The 17,208-nt window shown below is 37.1% G+C and overlaps 1 protein-coding gene across 1 annotated transcript in view; it reads right to left on the bottom strand.

The window, feature by feature from the left end:
- Positions 1 to 9,250, bottom strand: part of LOC124616690 (UBX domain-containing protein 6) — a 63,596-nt gene extending 54,346 nt beyond the window's left edge. The window contains exons 1-2 of the mRNA XM_047145028.1: positions 9,114 to 9,250; positions 5,547 to 5,614 (exon numbers count right to left, since the gene is read on the bottom strand). The gene's annotated coding sequence lies outside the window, so the exon portion shown is untranslated. The remainder of the gene's footprint in view (positions 1 to 5,546; positions 5,615 to 9,113) is intronic.
- Between the last annotated feature and the right edge of the window lie 7,958 nt (positions 9,251 to 17,208).

Here is a 17,208-nt window from a genome sequence, read left to right as displayed (position 1 = left end):
TGCCTCAGGGTCACCTGTTGCCACTGACTTTTTGCCCGAGCAGTCTATATCCATTGTGCCTGAGGGTCCAGCAAGATCTAGGTCCTCAGTGGACGCCAGGATCTCCACTTCATCTGCAGACACAGAGCTTGGATGTAGCAGTGGTATGGATGCCACCACAATCCCTTGGTCTTGGGGACCTTCTTTTTGGATTTCTCTCGCTGTTCCTTTGGTTTCCCTGGCTGGGAGGACTTCACTGATTCAGTCTCCAGGACTGAGGATGAACATGAAGTTCTGCGATCAGCTGCTTTTGGGCTCTTCAGCCACTGGCAGGTGTCATCTTTCCCACTAGCACAAATCTGGGAAGGGAGTGACCCAAGGGACCACTTCCTAGCAAAGGCAGCCTAAGAAGTTGTGCACTTCTCCGGCTTAGAAGTAGGGATGGGCGTCCCTGATGGTTGGGAGGGTGTTGCTCCTGAAGTAGGTGGTGCAGGAGCAACAGGGAGGGAAGTGCCTCCCACCATCAAGGGGACAGGTGTAGTGTTTTGGCTATGAGAGGTGAATGGGGTTGGCAGAGCTGATGGGGCTAGAACTGTTGTAGCGGCAGCGTAAGATGATGTCATGCGTAGAGGATGTAAGCATTAAAATTTCCTCTTAGGCTCAGTGTAGGTCAGTTGGTTCAGGGTCTTGTACTCCATGATTTTCCTTTCTTTCTGTAGAATCCTGCAGTCTGGCGAGCAAGGCAGATGGTACTCTTTACAGTTGACACAGATGGGAGGTGGGGCATACGGAGTATTGGGATGTAATGGGCATCCGCAATCTCGACGTGACACTGGAAGTACAGTGGGAAGACATATGACCAAACTTCCAACATTTAAAGTGCTGCAAGCACGTAACACCCATGACTGGGCAGAGAATGCTGTTTCGATCAAGACTGATCCAGATATCATTTTGGACAAGCCTTCCACCTCCCCAAACTTGTCCTATAAATGCTCAACCAAGAACTGAGGCTTCATCATCAGCTCTTGAACATACAAGGTACCGGGGCGAATAAGAGCCGCTGCCATCCTTAGTCTGACATTCCTCCCACGGAGTGGCCAGAGAGGGGGAACAATTTGGAGTCATACTTCTGTGCACTGAATTGAGCCCATGAACGCTTAGAGACTGCTGATGTTTGACCACCAGCAAGAGATGATGTATTACACTTCATCGCGTGTCATCCACCCAGAGGCCACCCACTCCAAACAGGGCCCCACGAGCGCCACCCAGCCGCGGCAAAGGCCACCTGGCAGGATGGCCATTGCAGAGGTCCCGATGCCCCAGGGGGATGGGCATCTACCCCTTGGCATACGTGGGGAGTTAATGGCGCAAGCATCAGCAGAGTGGTCCCTGTGTGGTCAGGGGGCTACAACCAACACGGTACATGGCGGCCCCACCACAACGGACTGGCTACCGTGTTGGATATCAGGTGCAACCAAACAAACAAGTCAATTATCATCGTCAGCGTAGAAAACGATAGTGCACAGTTGATGGAAAAATACACACCCAGGAGTGTGACCTCACCCAACACTTGGAGAATGAGCAGAAGTGCAGATCCACATCAACGAAGGATGCGATAGGTCTCAGAGCATGATGGACACGATGCACCATGTAAGGCGCCCTTCCCCAATTGGCTCACTCTTCGGAGAAAATTTTGAAAAATGGAGGTCAAACCCTACAGGGGACCATCACAAAGGCCAAAATTTGAGACTCCTTTTAGCCGCCTCTTACAACAGGCAGGAATACCTGGGGCCTATTCTAAGCCCTGGACCCGCAGGGGGATGAGCACAGGACATGTTATCTAGTTAGGCAATTACAGTGAGCACAGCGGACATGATCTATTCAGCCAATGACAACGTGACTATTTCGTTACGCACACACCCAAATTAAAATATATATAGTATAGAAATAAGTAGAGCTATGGCATCATATATAATTTTGGTTTTGCTTTTTCTTTTCCTTTTTTCATCAGAGGTATGGTTAGGCTGGGATGTGACGTGACATCTTAAATTCATGGGAATGAAGCAATGACACTACTACTCTTTTTGAGCAAACGTAGGCTATTTTATTCTGAATATGTTGTGGTTTCCATATCATTATTTCCAAGGTATGGTACTGCTTGGGTGTAACAGAACTTAATCTGAGAACATTAAAGAGGGTTTGGGGGGGGGGGGGGGGGGGGCATTGCGACGTCGTTATTACACCACTGTAAATTTTACTACTCCATATTTTATATCAAGGATGCCATAATTTATAGTTTATGTACTATTTAATTACAAGATCTCCAGTGGTATGTCATGTACAAAAGTCCTATCTTGCACCCTATACTGACAATAATCATGAATTGGTATCAACTGCAATTGTAAATTCGAGGAGAGTTTAGTGATCTAGGGTAAAATTGCTCAGAATGAAGTGACTTTTATATTCTTTGTTATTACAGAGAATTATTCTATGAATAGGTCATGATTTCCAGGAATGTGGTTAAGTTGCTTTTGGCTGTATTTTCAGAGTTTGGCAGTGAGTTGGCAAAGTGAAATTTAGGAAAATAAAACAAAGAAATTCAGGGAAATTCTACAAAATTGGGTGATTGGTGAAATTCAAGAGGGTCGAAAAATGCTTCCCACTGAATTTCGAACCAAGGAAGTGTTGTTCACAAAAATAAAATAAAAGATCCTCCCTGTGACAATGATTATCAGAGACTCCTTCAGTTCATACAACACTCAAGATACCAAAGGTTTTCAGCACCTTAAAGTGAACCAGTCTGAACTTCGTAGATGCAAATGATCTTTCTGTTCACACACAGAATGTGGACAGAATATGGCAGTACATAAGAGGTACCATTACACAATACGGGGAAAAAAAAATTTCACAAGTTAATTAGCTGAATGTGAAACACATCATCATAAAGAAATATTAAATAACTTTTTTTTAGGCAGGTTAATTTCACCTGCCCAGCAGGAATGTAAATCAATAACTCTTTCGAAGAATGATGCAAGCACGACTAGTGACTACAATTCTTTGCCTTCTGGAGAAAGTGGCGCCTTCAATTTCTTCAACATTACAGGTATGTTACAGCGACCAGTTGGTAGGGCATATTCTGAGGCATCAAGGGATCACCAATTTAGTATTGGAGGGCAGCGTGGAGGGTAAAAATAGTAGGGGGAGACCAACAGATGAATACATTAAACAGATTCAGAGGATGTAGATTGCAGTAGGTACTGGGAGATGATGAACCTTGCACAGGATAGAGTAGCGTGGAGAGCTGCATCAAATCAGTCTCTGGCCTGAAAACCACAACAGCAGCATTGCTATGCTTGGTACTGAATATTTTGTACATTACATTGGAGTATATACTTTATTTGCGTTTCATTCTTAAAATGTTTTCATTGTTTGTGTGTTTACACATTGAAATTGTGATGATGCGATTGGCTGATTACATGACGTGTAATGTGCACTCATTCTGTATTCTGACAGGCTGAGGAGATCATGCGTCCTGTGCCCAGGATGTGTAACAAAATCACAACATACAGTGCAATCTCAATTCCATAATTTCTGAAGCTATTGAGGTGTATTTGTGTGTATTGCATATTGAACCAGGGACCTAGAAACGATGGAGAGGTCCCGCCGTAGCCCTCAGTAGTTCACAACCCCATAACAGGCCACAGCAGTCCACCCACCTCACCGCCACCTCATACCGAACCCAGGGTTATTGCGAGGTGTATTTAGTGGATTCTGTATTTATATTCGCTTATTCCAGAAATATACAGTTTCAATGCTACAATGCATTAAAGATCTATCCACGAGATGCCCTTTCTTTTTCTCAGTTTGTTCTGCTACAGTGCCTGAAAGTGCAATAGCGATATATAAAAATTCTACCTCAAAAACTATGCAAAAATTATACAGAAAATTGACTTATATTTTAAATTACAGCCCACTATCTAGTATTCTACATGGTCCTATATCAACATTCACATCTTTTAAATAATAGTGAAACTATCACCATTGGTGAAAATACTGCTACAGTTACTACATTTAATGCACACTTTACTACTTCCCCATCCCCCCTGCTGTTGTTTCCACTAGCCAGTACTGTCCATTTCTAACACAAAAGAGTTACTAAGTACTGGCTAACTAGACACAGGTAATTGTGGGAGTTATAATAGCCCCATGACATAGTTTCACTGTTCGCATTGATAACTCATATCTGTATATGCAAAGGCCATAAGTGTTTTTATAGGCACTCTTCATTATTACATCCGGCAACACTTAAAAATACGTTATGTTCCCAGACTGTTTGAGCTTATCTTCACCAAGAGCAAATAAATTGCACACCATGAGACCTTTGACTGCTTCATGACCATCCACACAAGCCAAGTTGACACTTGGCATGGTGACCAATGGGAGCAACTGTAAATGGGAATGCCTTTGCTATCACTCTCATCAGCCACATTCATTTGGAGTGATCTAACACCATATCCCAGAACACATGACCAGAGATGTATCGTTGTGAACAGCTTTTGTTAGTCCTTTGGCTAAATGTAACTTCCTAGAGGATCCTCAGTCTCAGTCCTGGCTATAGTTCTTCAGCCAGTTGTACAGTGCTTGAGTGCAATTCACTTTCCTCAGCTGCTAACAATATCGTAACCACCAGAGGCAGTCATACCCTCCCAACAAAGTGTACATCACAGTTACCACTTATTTTGTCCGTAATGCAGTTATTATGAGAGAGAGCTAGTCATGAGGTTGCACCTAGGCAGTTCCTTCTGTTTTATAGTCTAATTTTTCATTAAAACTATTTGCATATGCAGTATATATGACTTTTGTTGTTAATTTTAAGTACTGTATGATTTACTCGTAGCATGGGTACTGCCAAAGAATGCTAAGACAACTTTTATTAAATTTAAGCCACTATACAAGTTAGTAATTCACAAATGGTAATATTTTGAGAGCAACTAAGCAAATTTTATGTGTGAGATGAACCAAATAAAAAATACATGAATCTTTAACCATCTACGTTTACCACTAATTTTTAAACTGATACATTCAAGGATGCAGTAACTTTCCCTTCAAACATGAGGTCAGACTCTTCAAATAACATTCATAATCAGATTATTGGATAAACCAGGGACAATTTTACTAAATTTAAAACAGAAAATTACTTTGACACAAAATGTTTATGCTTTCAGAAGGACAATATGGAACAAAATTACAATCTAATGGAAATAACATCTTAGAAAAACACAATATGTCAGTAATTTCAAAATGTTAAAAGAGGTGCAACTAACCAATAACAAATATGATGTAATGCATTTACTTTAGAAATCTCAGCTCATCATGATGTTCAGTACTACATGATAAGCCATAAACCCAACATATACTGAAGATCAAAAGGTATGTAAGGTGAAAAGCAATACTAGGCATATAGAAGTGGTTTTTATAATCACAACATTTTGGGAATCATAAGTAGGTAGATAAACTACTGATAGTATACTTGAGAACTTTTATTATTTAATAGAACAGCAAAACACCTGCATTTATTGCTCTGTCCTCTATTTTCTCCAGAACCAGTTTTATTTGAAGGCAGGTGGTTGAAATCCTGGAATAGGAGCAAAAATTATAATAGTATCTAGAAATAAACAGCAAAGAACCAAGCTATCTACAGTGGGTTTATTCCTTTTACAGAAGCTGTAAAGTCATGTATGAGCTATTCCCTGAGAAACAAAATTGTGGTAATTATGTATGAATATAAAATTACATAAAAGTTAGTATCATCACAGACCACAGTGATGTGTAAAAAGGCCACTATATACAGAAATGCCTCATGTAGGCCTACCTTTCATTGATGTTGCCTGTAACCTCAGTGCCATAATCTACTAGTAAACTATTTTTTCTATGTTTTCACTTTCGAACATATTGATTGCTGTTGTGTCCAGACTGTTCCAAGTAACACTCATTAAGTCAACTCTCTGCTAGAAATTATTGTTTCAGACAGCTGGATCCAAATAGTAGTCTTACAATGATCACTGGGCTAGAGGAGACATCAAACAACTTTTTGCAGAATAAAGCTGTAATTTTAATTGTTAGTTACCTTCCCCTTTTTTTAATTTGATAAGGAAGTTATTTAATCACCAGCAATGAAAAATCTGTTAGGAAACATTCATCTTATAGATTTTATATACACAAATAATATGAAGGACAATACACACAGCAGTCTGTGGCTGTTTGCTGATGACGCAGTGGTGTATGGGAAAATGTCGTTGTTGGGTGATTGTAGGAGGGTATAAGATGACAGACAATATTTCTAATTGATGCAATAAATGACAGCTAATTCTACATGAAGAAAAATTTAAGTTAAAGCAGGCGAGTATGAAAACCAAACCCATAATGTTCAAATACAGTATTAATAGTCTGCTGCTTGACACAGTCACGCCGGTTAAAAATCTAGGCATAATACTGCAAAGCAGTATGAAATGGAATGAGCACGTAAGAACTGTACAGGGGGAGGCAAATGGTCGACTTAGGTTCACAGGGAGAATCCTGCGAAAGGGTGGCTCGTCTTCAAAGAAGACCAAATACAGGAGACAAATGGGACGCACTGCTCAGTACTGTTCAAGTTTTGGGATCTGCATCAGGTTGGATTAGAGGAAGACATTGAAGCAATTCAGAGGCAGGCTGCTAGATTTGCTACAGGAAGGTTCGAACAACATGCAAGTATTACGGACATGTTTCAGGAACTCAAACGAGAATCACTAGAAGGAAGATGTCGCTCTTTTTGAGGATCACTACTGAGAAAATTTACAGAATCGGCATTTGATGCTGACTGCAGAGCGTTTCTATGGACGCTAACATAAATTTTGCGTAAGGACCATGAAGATAAGCTCAACAGGTATATAGACTAGTAGTGGTACAGGGTACCCTCCATCACACAACATACAGTGGCTTGCAGACAATGTATGTAGATGTACACTTCATGCAATCTGTTCATGACTATCACATTTCTTGCCTAGGGTAAAAGATGTTCAAAATGGTTGATGCATGCAAAAATTTATATAGGCCTAATTTGATCAAGCTAAATAGTTCAGCTGCTATTCTCGAGGCTACAATGGAATTAAATCTTAATGATGAATGAAAAGTTGTAAAATCAGGACCTAAACAAAAGAACAGATCTTGCAAGAAACTGTGAGATATACTTCCTACAAAAAGTAAACAACTGAAAACAATGTAAAGTCCAGGATGGAATAAAAGCAATGTGGAAAGGAAAGATTGCTGCTCAACACATAAAGGAGGTGTTGAATCACAGACAGGCACATGAAACAAGAACTAGAATTATCTCAATTTTCGAACAATTTTCAATACAGCATGGACATAAACATTAGGCTTCACTACCAGTCAATTTGTTACCAGGATCAGATTTTCTACTTTCAAATTTGTTGGCTGCACCAACTCACAACCAAATTGTCACCTTCCAAGCTAAACTAGACCTCAGGCTGTCCTGCAGATCAGTCTGTCACCACAACCAAGATTTCAAGGAGGTCCAATATGTAACTTTGTGCAATATCTCTTTTGTGTGTGTGTGTGTGTGTGTGTGTGTGTGTGTGTGTGTGTGTGTGTGTGTGTGAACCATTCTTTTCATAGTGCCTGTCTGCAATGGCCTTATAATTACACTACAACCCATTTTAAAAATAAATCTCCACCATTTACATCTGAAGAAGGCAGTTACGATGTACTTGACAGGCAAAAGCCAATTCAATAAAAAAAAAAGGATTACACGGGCATGCCACAATGCTTTCTCATAATCCATACATCATGTCGGTGCTGAAATAAAAATTAAATAATGATGATAGAAGAAAATGATCAATTTTGTTATAATCACTTTGTACTATGTCCAATCAGCCATCAACTTTTCCGAGTGGGTTTTTCACCAGTCTGCAGCACGTGTGCTGTTGTGAAACTTCTTGACAAATTAAGACTGTGCCAAACTGAATGGGACTCACACCTTGTCTTTTACGTGCAATGTTTTTATTGACTAAGCCATCTATGCATCCCTTACAACTGTCCTCACAACTTCACTTCTTCTAGGACCTCTATGCTACTTTCCAGACTTCAATAACACAGCATTAATTCTCAAAACAAACCAATAGTATGTGGCAAAACCATTTCTCTGCAACACAGTTGTTTCTAAGCATAGGAGAGAAATAGTAGAAGTGAAACTGAGGACAGGTTATGAGTTTTGCCTGGATAGCTAAGTTGGTAAGAACAAAGTCCACAAAAGGCAAGCTTCTGGGTTCAAAATCATATATATGGCTGTATGGCTTCAAAGCTCAAGGAGTAAATGTGAGTGTAAAAAAAATGCAATCAGCCTATGATGAGTAATCAGTGATTGGACAGCATCAAAAACAGGAAAGAAAGACTAACTTTTCAAGATACAGTGCATATCAAAGGAGCCAAATTGTTTGTTTTCAGTGAGGATGACAGAGAGAAAGACCGTATCAATAACACTTAGGTTACGGAAGAAAATCAGAAAAAATAAAATGTTATTTGTTTCTGAATGGCACAAAAATTGTTTGTTTTTGAATGGCACTGGTTATGTCGTTCATGGTAAGTAAGGAGGCCAAGTCTCTACCTAGGTGAATTTCATTTTTTTAAATTCTGAATTTTCTTAAAAATTTTAATTAGGCTAACTGCAATTGTATGTTAAAAATAAATAAAAAGAAAAAATGTATATACCCATTTGTAGTTCTGTGAAATAACATTTTAGAATCCTATCATTAGTTCTATGTCTAAAAATCGCATTAGGCAACAGCAACTTCTGGTGCCTGGTTAAGCAAGATAGGACTATATAGTACTAAGTATTATAGCAAACATCACGATAATCACAATACACACGGAAAAACATTACTGAAAAGGGGCTAATATGCTCATGCTGTAATTTCCGTAAGTTAGTGTTATATACTAAAAAATTCAATTTCATTGTTTTAAAAATATTCTAGAGGACGACACCGCTGGCCCTTCTTGTGCAGATCAGAACATTGATACCATGACAACACTAGTGACACAGTCATAAAAATCTTACAACTGCCGTCAACCCTACTAACCTGGTTTCAAAAATCGCTCTGATATTTGTTCTCCGTACACCCTCCAAGACAAGAAAATGAGTACCAAATTTGCCACAAGTATGAACAAGAAACCATTTAATAACTTTATCTGAAATTCATCAAATGCTAGCCAGTTAATCAAACTGTCAAGAATATCCGTTGCATACCTCGACGACAAATTAGCCGTCAAAGGTGTAGTGGAGGTTATGTTAAATGCACTAAAAATTTCATTAAACAATTGGCCAACATGATGCTGTATAACGTTCAAAAAAGAGAAGTAGCTAAAATAGTCATCTACGAATGTCATCACATATGTAATTGTCTGTATTTAATATTCACAATAAACGTTAGTGACTCCCATAACAGAATACAAAACACACGCCCTTCCAACCCTATTAGCTTACACCACATTCGCAATAACATTACCAAAGATTTGAAGCTGGAAAGACAAATGACAATTACCTCAGGCAAACTGTCAAAGTATAAGTGCGGCCCAATGGTTCTACTTATCAAAGACTTCACTTGCGTCCGTACTTTGCGACTGTGAAATTGTGCCGAAATCAGATTTCCAATAACCCGTTAAGTTGCGCTTGAAACGATTACTAATTTATTTTGACATTAGTTTTGTACCTTTATGAACCTATGTAACACACGATTTTCGTTACTCAGAAACTGAACAGGCAGTACTATCTGAGCTGCGACCAGTTGACAAGGCACGGTAGAGCATTTAAAGTTCTGTGATACAAATTTTACTTTTGCTGTCCCTATATCGAAAGTTAATTCTGGAGAAGAGGACGTTGTACAAAAACCCGAGAGCAGTTAACTTCAAAGGAAATACGTTTCAATGATACAAACTTAATGAACAGATGCAAGCATAAATATAAAAGATCGATATACAAAAGCAAAAGCCAAATTTATTGAATAAAGGTGCAATTAGCCGTATGAAGTATTCAGTAATTCAGATTACTTTTAGATTAGTTTTCAAAATCTTTGAGCACATAAGAATATTTTTCTTTCAGCAGTTAGTGTTCTTTACTTTTATACACCTCTAGGCCAAAGTTATGTACCTGTGAAAATAACGCATTAAATAGCTTTATACGTGAAAATACATAACTAGACTGTTTTTCCTTAAGTCTAATTGTAGGATTATCTATCTTTAATGCTTGATGATTATTATCTCGATGTACAAACTTCCTCAGGCTATACCTGCTGCTAAGAACAAGATGAGTATTCAATATTAAAAATCCTGAGACTGAAACACCAAAATTTAAGGGCAGATTGGTAGAACAGGATATTGCCAGAAAGAAGTAACAGATTATAACGAGACTTTCTCACCAGTGGTGAAATATTCACCATTAAGATAGCTTTTATCTTTTGCAGTAAGGGAAGACCTATTAATTCATCAAATGGATGTGAAAATAGCTCTGAATTGAAAGCTGGAGAGGAAATATATGTGTGATGAAGTTAAAAGACATTTTCAAGGGAAAGGGAAATTTGATATTCGAAGAAAGGCATGTATGGATTAAAGCAGAGTGATTATCGCTGAAATAAATGTTTACATAAAACTTTGATAAAACTGGGCAAGTCGCAGTCAAAAGGAGATCCAAATTATTGTTATAAAAGAAGAAAGAAAGAAATCACAATCATGGCCATATAGGTAGAAGATTTTTTGATCTATAGTGACAAAAAATGGACCTATTTAATAATCAGTTACGATAAAAATTTAATATGCATGACTTAGGGGAAATTAATCAACACTTAGTTATCAAGATTCTAAGAAGTGCCAACAGAGAAGAATTATGGTTGATCGATCTCTGTATGGAAAGAAAATCTTATAAAAGTTCAGTATGGAAAACTATAAGCCTATTTCTACCCCAGTGGAAAATAATGCAAAACTGTTATTAGCTGTTAAGGACAGGGAATGTAAGGAAAGTGTACCCTATTTGGACGTTGTAGGAAATCTTCTGTAAATAGCACAGACTTCCAGACTAGACATTGCATTTGCCACAAATGTTGCAGGCAAGTTTTTGCAATGATCCAGGCGAAAACTATTGGATGGCAATCACATCTTGGAACGCGAAGTCAGTTCAAGTCACTTGATCTCAAAACCTATGGCTACCCTCAAGTGTTTGTTTTCACTGATATTGCTATCATGACACAGATGACTGTCAACTGTTTTACTCGTGAAGTGCACATAAACAATGCAGTAGCTTATATACAGCGATGCTGAAGTCCACATTTGTACGAAAATGACATTTATTGGACTCAAATTGTATGCAGGTTGCAGGGATATGTTGTATTTAGAGAAGACAGAAGTGAAAAAACACCGCAAAAAAGAGTGTGTATCCGAAAACGTTATTATGTGGAACAGAAGGGAACTTCACCCACTATAAAAGGAACTCGAGGAAGGATAATCTGCATTTTATAAGTATTTTAGAAGATCAAAGAACAAGTTTTTCATTTGTTACGTCAAATTGCACCCAGAATAACTAAAAGGAACACAGTGTTATGAGCTGCCGTCATGTCCCATGAAAAATTGGTTTGTTTAAGATTGAGGTTAGTTGCCAGTCTAGTGCAGATTTTTGGCAAGTCATACCTCACTCAGTATCTTTCCCTTCCAGATTTATAAGTTTTCTTTGTATCTTGAATTTGGCTTTTAATAGTTCAAGTGCCTTTTTTGTACTGGGGTTAGCTAGTAAATCCTCATAAACACTTACCACTGATGCTTGCAAAACTTTTTCACACACAGTCTAGAACGCTACTTAACAAAAAGCAAGCCTGCCACCAACATGCTTTGCCTGCTGTATACTAAAAAAACCATTTTACCACTCTTTCAGTGTCTGGAGGTTTCAGTCCATTTCTTTATGAAACATTATAGTTGCCTGACAACATACAAATAAATTCCACTCACTAATCAATCTGATTCTATACATAGTAATTTTTTCACTTCTACCTGCAGCATTTTTGCAGTCTGTATCATTGTACATATTGTACCAGTATATATAAAAATCCGGTTAATAAATGTAGTAGATGACAAGTAATTTAGCACACTCAGGATATAGTGTTCAGACTGCTGCCTCACTGTTTTAATTAATCTTTCATCATTTATTACAAAATTAGAAAATTTAACAAAGGAAATAATAAAACAAAAAATTAATAACAAATAGTAAAAATAACAGACAACTGAGATTAATCACAAAAACTGCGACAAAACGAAATACAGAGCTGTGCACATGGCTGTGAATTGGGAGGAAGTGAGCTTGGGGTCATGTGATCAAAAAGGATCGATGTCATCAGTTGTCAGAACCTTCTTTCCAAGAAAACTTGTTGGTGCTGTGATGTGATGTTACATGATGTGAGAGCCAATGTGAATTGACCTTTAATGTTTAGTGTGATTTGACCTTAAAGAGAGACTGGAGCTGATAGCACCTAACTGTTGAAAGCAAAAATAACAATATATTCTAGTTTTGGATTTTCCAGACATGCACATGTTGACCTCCACATGCCAGATAAAAAATTCTATAATCAGTAGAATTATCTCGCAAAAGAATGTAGCAAATCTGTTGGCAGTGAAAGAGAGCATAATAGGAACTATGCAAAAGCTCCTGAGAAACATGTTAGTTACTTCACACAGCAGATAAATAATGAATGACAGCTGTTTACAAATACAGTTGCCACATTCATCAGGAACTGTCATAAATTTAAGAACATAGACATTCATAAATTTTGCCTAGAACAGCATATGGAAGCATGTGCAACAGAATTAGAATTTCACAAAAAATCCTTCATAATATTAAGTATATATCGAGCACCTGCAGGCAACTTTAATCTGTTTGTAAACCACCTTGAAGCTGAACTGGCCTATTTAACAACCAAAACCAAAGAAATAGTGGTTGCTGGTGATTTCAATGTAGATTTCCTTAAAGACTCTCCCAATAAGAACTTATTTGAGTTAGTAACACTATCATTCAACTTAATTCCTGCTGTAAAGTTCCCCACTAGGATAGCCACTTGCTCACAAACAGCCATTGATAATATCTTTATAGAAAAGTCCAACAAACAAAATTATATTACAAAACCAATAGTCAATGGCCTCTCAGACCATGACATGCAGTTCCTTCTGTTAAATGTTAATACTGAACAGAATATAAAATCTGCTAAATCTGAGCTCAAGAGGGTAATCAGTAAGCCAAAAATTGATTATTTTAGGACACTCCTCAGAGACATTCACTGGACTGATGTCTACAGTGCTCATGGCATGAATGAAAAATATAACATTTTTGCTAATAAAGTGCTTACCTTATTCGAACACTGCTTTCCCCCAAAACTTACCAAGGTTAGAGCAAAGTCTACAAAGAAGCCATGGATCACTCGAGGAATAGAGGTATCTCGTAAAACAAAAAGAAAACTGTATCAGTCAATACGAAACATTTCCAATGTTGATGCTATAGCACATTATAAGAAATACTGCAAAATATTAAAGACTGTAATACGGATGTCAAAGCAAATATATTACAAGGAAAAGATAGTCATATCAGATAACGAAATAAAGACAATATGGGATATAGTGAACGAGGAGACTGGTAGAACCAGACATGAAGAGGAGCAAATAGCATTAAGAGTAAATGATACATTGGTGACAGATGTGTATAGTGTTGCAGAACTTTTTAACAAATATTTTATAACTGTTACTGAAAAGATGGGGTTGTCAGGTTCGGCAGATGCTGCTATGGATTACCTTAGACCAGACATTTCAAGTAACTTCTATAATATGAATTTGACCCTCACTACCCCAACAGAAATAATGTCCATCATAAAATCTTAAAAATCAAAAACATCTAGTGGGTATGATGAAATATCAACAAAGTTAATTAAAGAATGTGATTCTGAGCTAAGTAACATATTAAGCTATCTGTGTAACCAGTCGTTTATCAGTGTAATATTTCCTAAATGGCTGAAATATGCTGAAGTTAAGCCACTGTTTAAGAAGGGAGATAAGGAAATAGCATCAATTTTCCGTCCAATTTCACTGTTGCCAGTATTCTCAAAAATTTTCGAAAAAGTAATGTACAGTCGTCTTTATAACCATCTTATCTCAAATAACATACTGTCAAAGTCACAGTTTGGATTTCTAAAAGGTTCTGATATTGAGAAGGCTATCTACACTTACAGTGAAAATGTGCTTAATTCATTAGACAAAAAATTGCAGGCAACTGGTATATTTTGTGATCTGTCAAAGGCATTTGACTGTGTAAATCACAATATCCTTTTAAGTAAACTAGAATATTATAGTGTAACAGGAAATGCTGCAAAATGGTTCAAATCTTATATCTCTGGCAGAAAACAAAGGGTGTTATTAGGAAAGAGACATGTATCAAGCTATCAGGCATCGTCCAACTGGGAACTAATTACATGTGGGGTCCCACAAGGTTCCATTTTGGGGCCCTTACTTTTTCTTGTATATATCAATGACCTTTCATCAGTAACATTACCTGCTGCCAAGTTTGTTTTGTTTGCCAATGATACAAACATTGCAATAAATAGCAAATCAAGTGTAGTCTTAGAAAGATCAGCCAATAAAATATTTGTGGACATTAATCACTGGTTCCTAGCCAATTCTTTGTCACTAAACTTTGAAAAAACACACTACATGCAGTTCAGAACTTGTAAGGGGTGTCCCAAGAGTATATGTCTAACATACGATGACAAGAATATAGAAGAAGTGGGCAGTGTTAAATTCTTGGGATTACAGCTTGATAATAAATTCAACTGGGAGGAGCACACCACAGAACTGCTGAAGCGTCTTAACAAATCTCTGTTTGCAATGCGAATTTTGTTAGACATAGGGGATATAAAAATGAAAAAGCTGGCATACTATTCTTTCTTTCATTCCATAATGTCATATGGGATTATTTTTTGGGGTAATTCATCAAGCCAAGCTAAAGTTTTCCGGGCACAAAAACGTGCAGTAAGAGTTATATGTGGTGTGAACTCAAGAACATCCTGCAGAAGCCTGTTTAGGGAACTAGGGATACTAACTACTGCTTCCCAATATATTTATTCCTTAATGAAATTTGTCATTAAAAATATATCACTTTTTCAAACCAACAGCTCAATTCATGGAATCAATACTAGAAATAAGAATAATCTTCACAAGGATTTAAAGTCACTTAGTCTTGTACAAAAAGGTGTGCATTATTCAGGAACACACATTTTCAATAACTTGCCAGCAGCCATAAAAAGCTTAACAACCAATGAAATTCAGTTTAAGAGAAGCCTAAAGGATTTATTGGTGGCCAACTCCTTCTACTCCATTGATGAATTTCTTAGTAAAACCAACTGATTTGCATATAAGTACAACATAACTTCTGCACAATTTCAGTGCAGTAATGTGTTCATTGAAAATTTGTGTGTGTGTGTGTGTGTGTGTGTGTGTGTGTGTGTGTGTGTGTGTGTGTGTGTGTGTGTGTGTATGTGTGTGTGTGCGTGTGTAAGTATAATCTAACTTCTGCACCATTTCAGTGCAGTAATGTGTTCATTGTAAATAAGTATTACAGTAGTTGTATTACATGTTTATTACCTTATAAATAAATAAAAATCTTTTTTATTTTAATTTCAGTGCATTAGTACTTGTAAAATGACTCCTAGTTGTTCATTAAAAAATGACGATCGTTCCACTTGGGACGTGTGGAATGGTACATTAGCTTATTTGTTTTAATTGTAAATATTTGTCATGTATTGTTGTTTTTCTGACATGTTCCACATCCTGGAGGACCTCATCACTACGGATCAATTGGAATGAAAGTAAATCTAATCTAATCTAAAACAGTATGTGTGGTTGTTCCAAGTTAATACTTAATTCAGATATGTACTAAGGATTATAGCAAATGAACATTCGATGGCAACATGGGATAAACTGCAAAAATGTTCATATTCTTTTCATAATTAATAGATAATTCATTAACTTTTAACTAGATATTTGTTAACTTAAGATACTTTTCATTGTGTAGTATTAATTTGTTCACAACTTTCCTGGGATTTATGAATGTTATGTCATCTGCATAAAGCACAGATTTAGTTTCATGTTACTGGCAGCTCATTTCCATATATTAGAAATTGTTGTTACCCAAACAACGATCCTTGGGGAATCCCTTGAGTAATATTCACGAGGTATGATTTTTCATTCTCATAGTTCCCAATTTGTTTTCCATTACTGAAATAGGATTCAGCTAGAGAGAGTTCAAAACATCTAAAGCAGTAACACTACAGAATCTCCAGTAATATTTAACGGTTTACAGAATTAAATGTATTTGCCAGATCAACTAGTGTGGCTTCAGCAGATAATTTTGAGTCAAAACATATTTGCACAAAAGAAATGACCTCTTCATCACTTTTAGATATCAACAAGAGGGGACTGAAATCCTACTGAGATGCAATCCAGTTATTATTAGTAAATTAATGCATACTCATTTGCAGTTGTGTGCAACATTTGTGGCGGTACCAGTTTATAGTATTTCGTGACTTTAATTACTTATAAATGATATTTCAGGTAGATAAAAAAATATAACCAATTACCTATTGTCAGCATAACAATTCGTTTGATCTCGAAACTGATTATCCTGGCTAATATTTTTCACTCTGCTAAAGAAATCTGCCCTTGTTGTCTGTAAAGTAGTGTGAGTGGCACTAAATTGCATATCATTTATCAGATTTTACACAACTTATACTTAAGATGGAAGCACTTTTCTCAGCAAAAGGAACATTTAGTCACAAAATACTACCCATGCACAACACTGACGTATGTCTCCTATTAAAATATTTCATGTAAATCGTCAGAAATAATTAGGCTTCATACATCAGCAAATAAGAAATTGATATTACGTAATGTGCTGTGAGGACTATTTTTAAAGATTCAATCTGAGTTGAATTCTGTCTTTTAAACTAGATTCGGGACCACCAGTGCACATTTACTTCCATTCATTTATATCGAACAACATTTATGTTTGTTAAAATTCTCGGTTCAAAACTGCCACAGAGATATTTTTGCTAAGATGGCGGCAGACAGACGATAGTCAATTTGTCTATTGTTATTCCT

Source organism: Schistocerca americana, chromosome 5 (assembly GCF_021461395.2).
Source record: "Schistocerca americana isolate TAMUIC-IGC-003095 chromosome 5, iqSchAmer2.1, whole genome shotgun sequence".
Lineage (NCBI taxonomy): Eukaryota > Metazoa > Arthropoda > Insecta > Orthoptera > Acrididae > Schistocerca > Schistocerca americana.
This window is presented reverse-complemented; position numbering and strand designations above follow the sequence as displayed.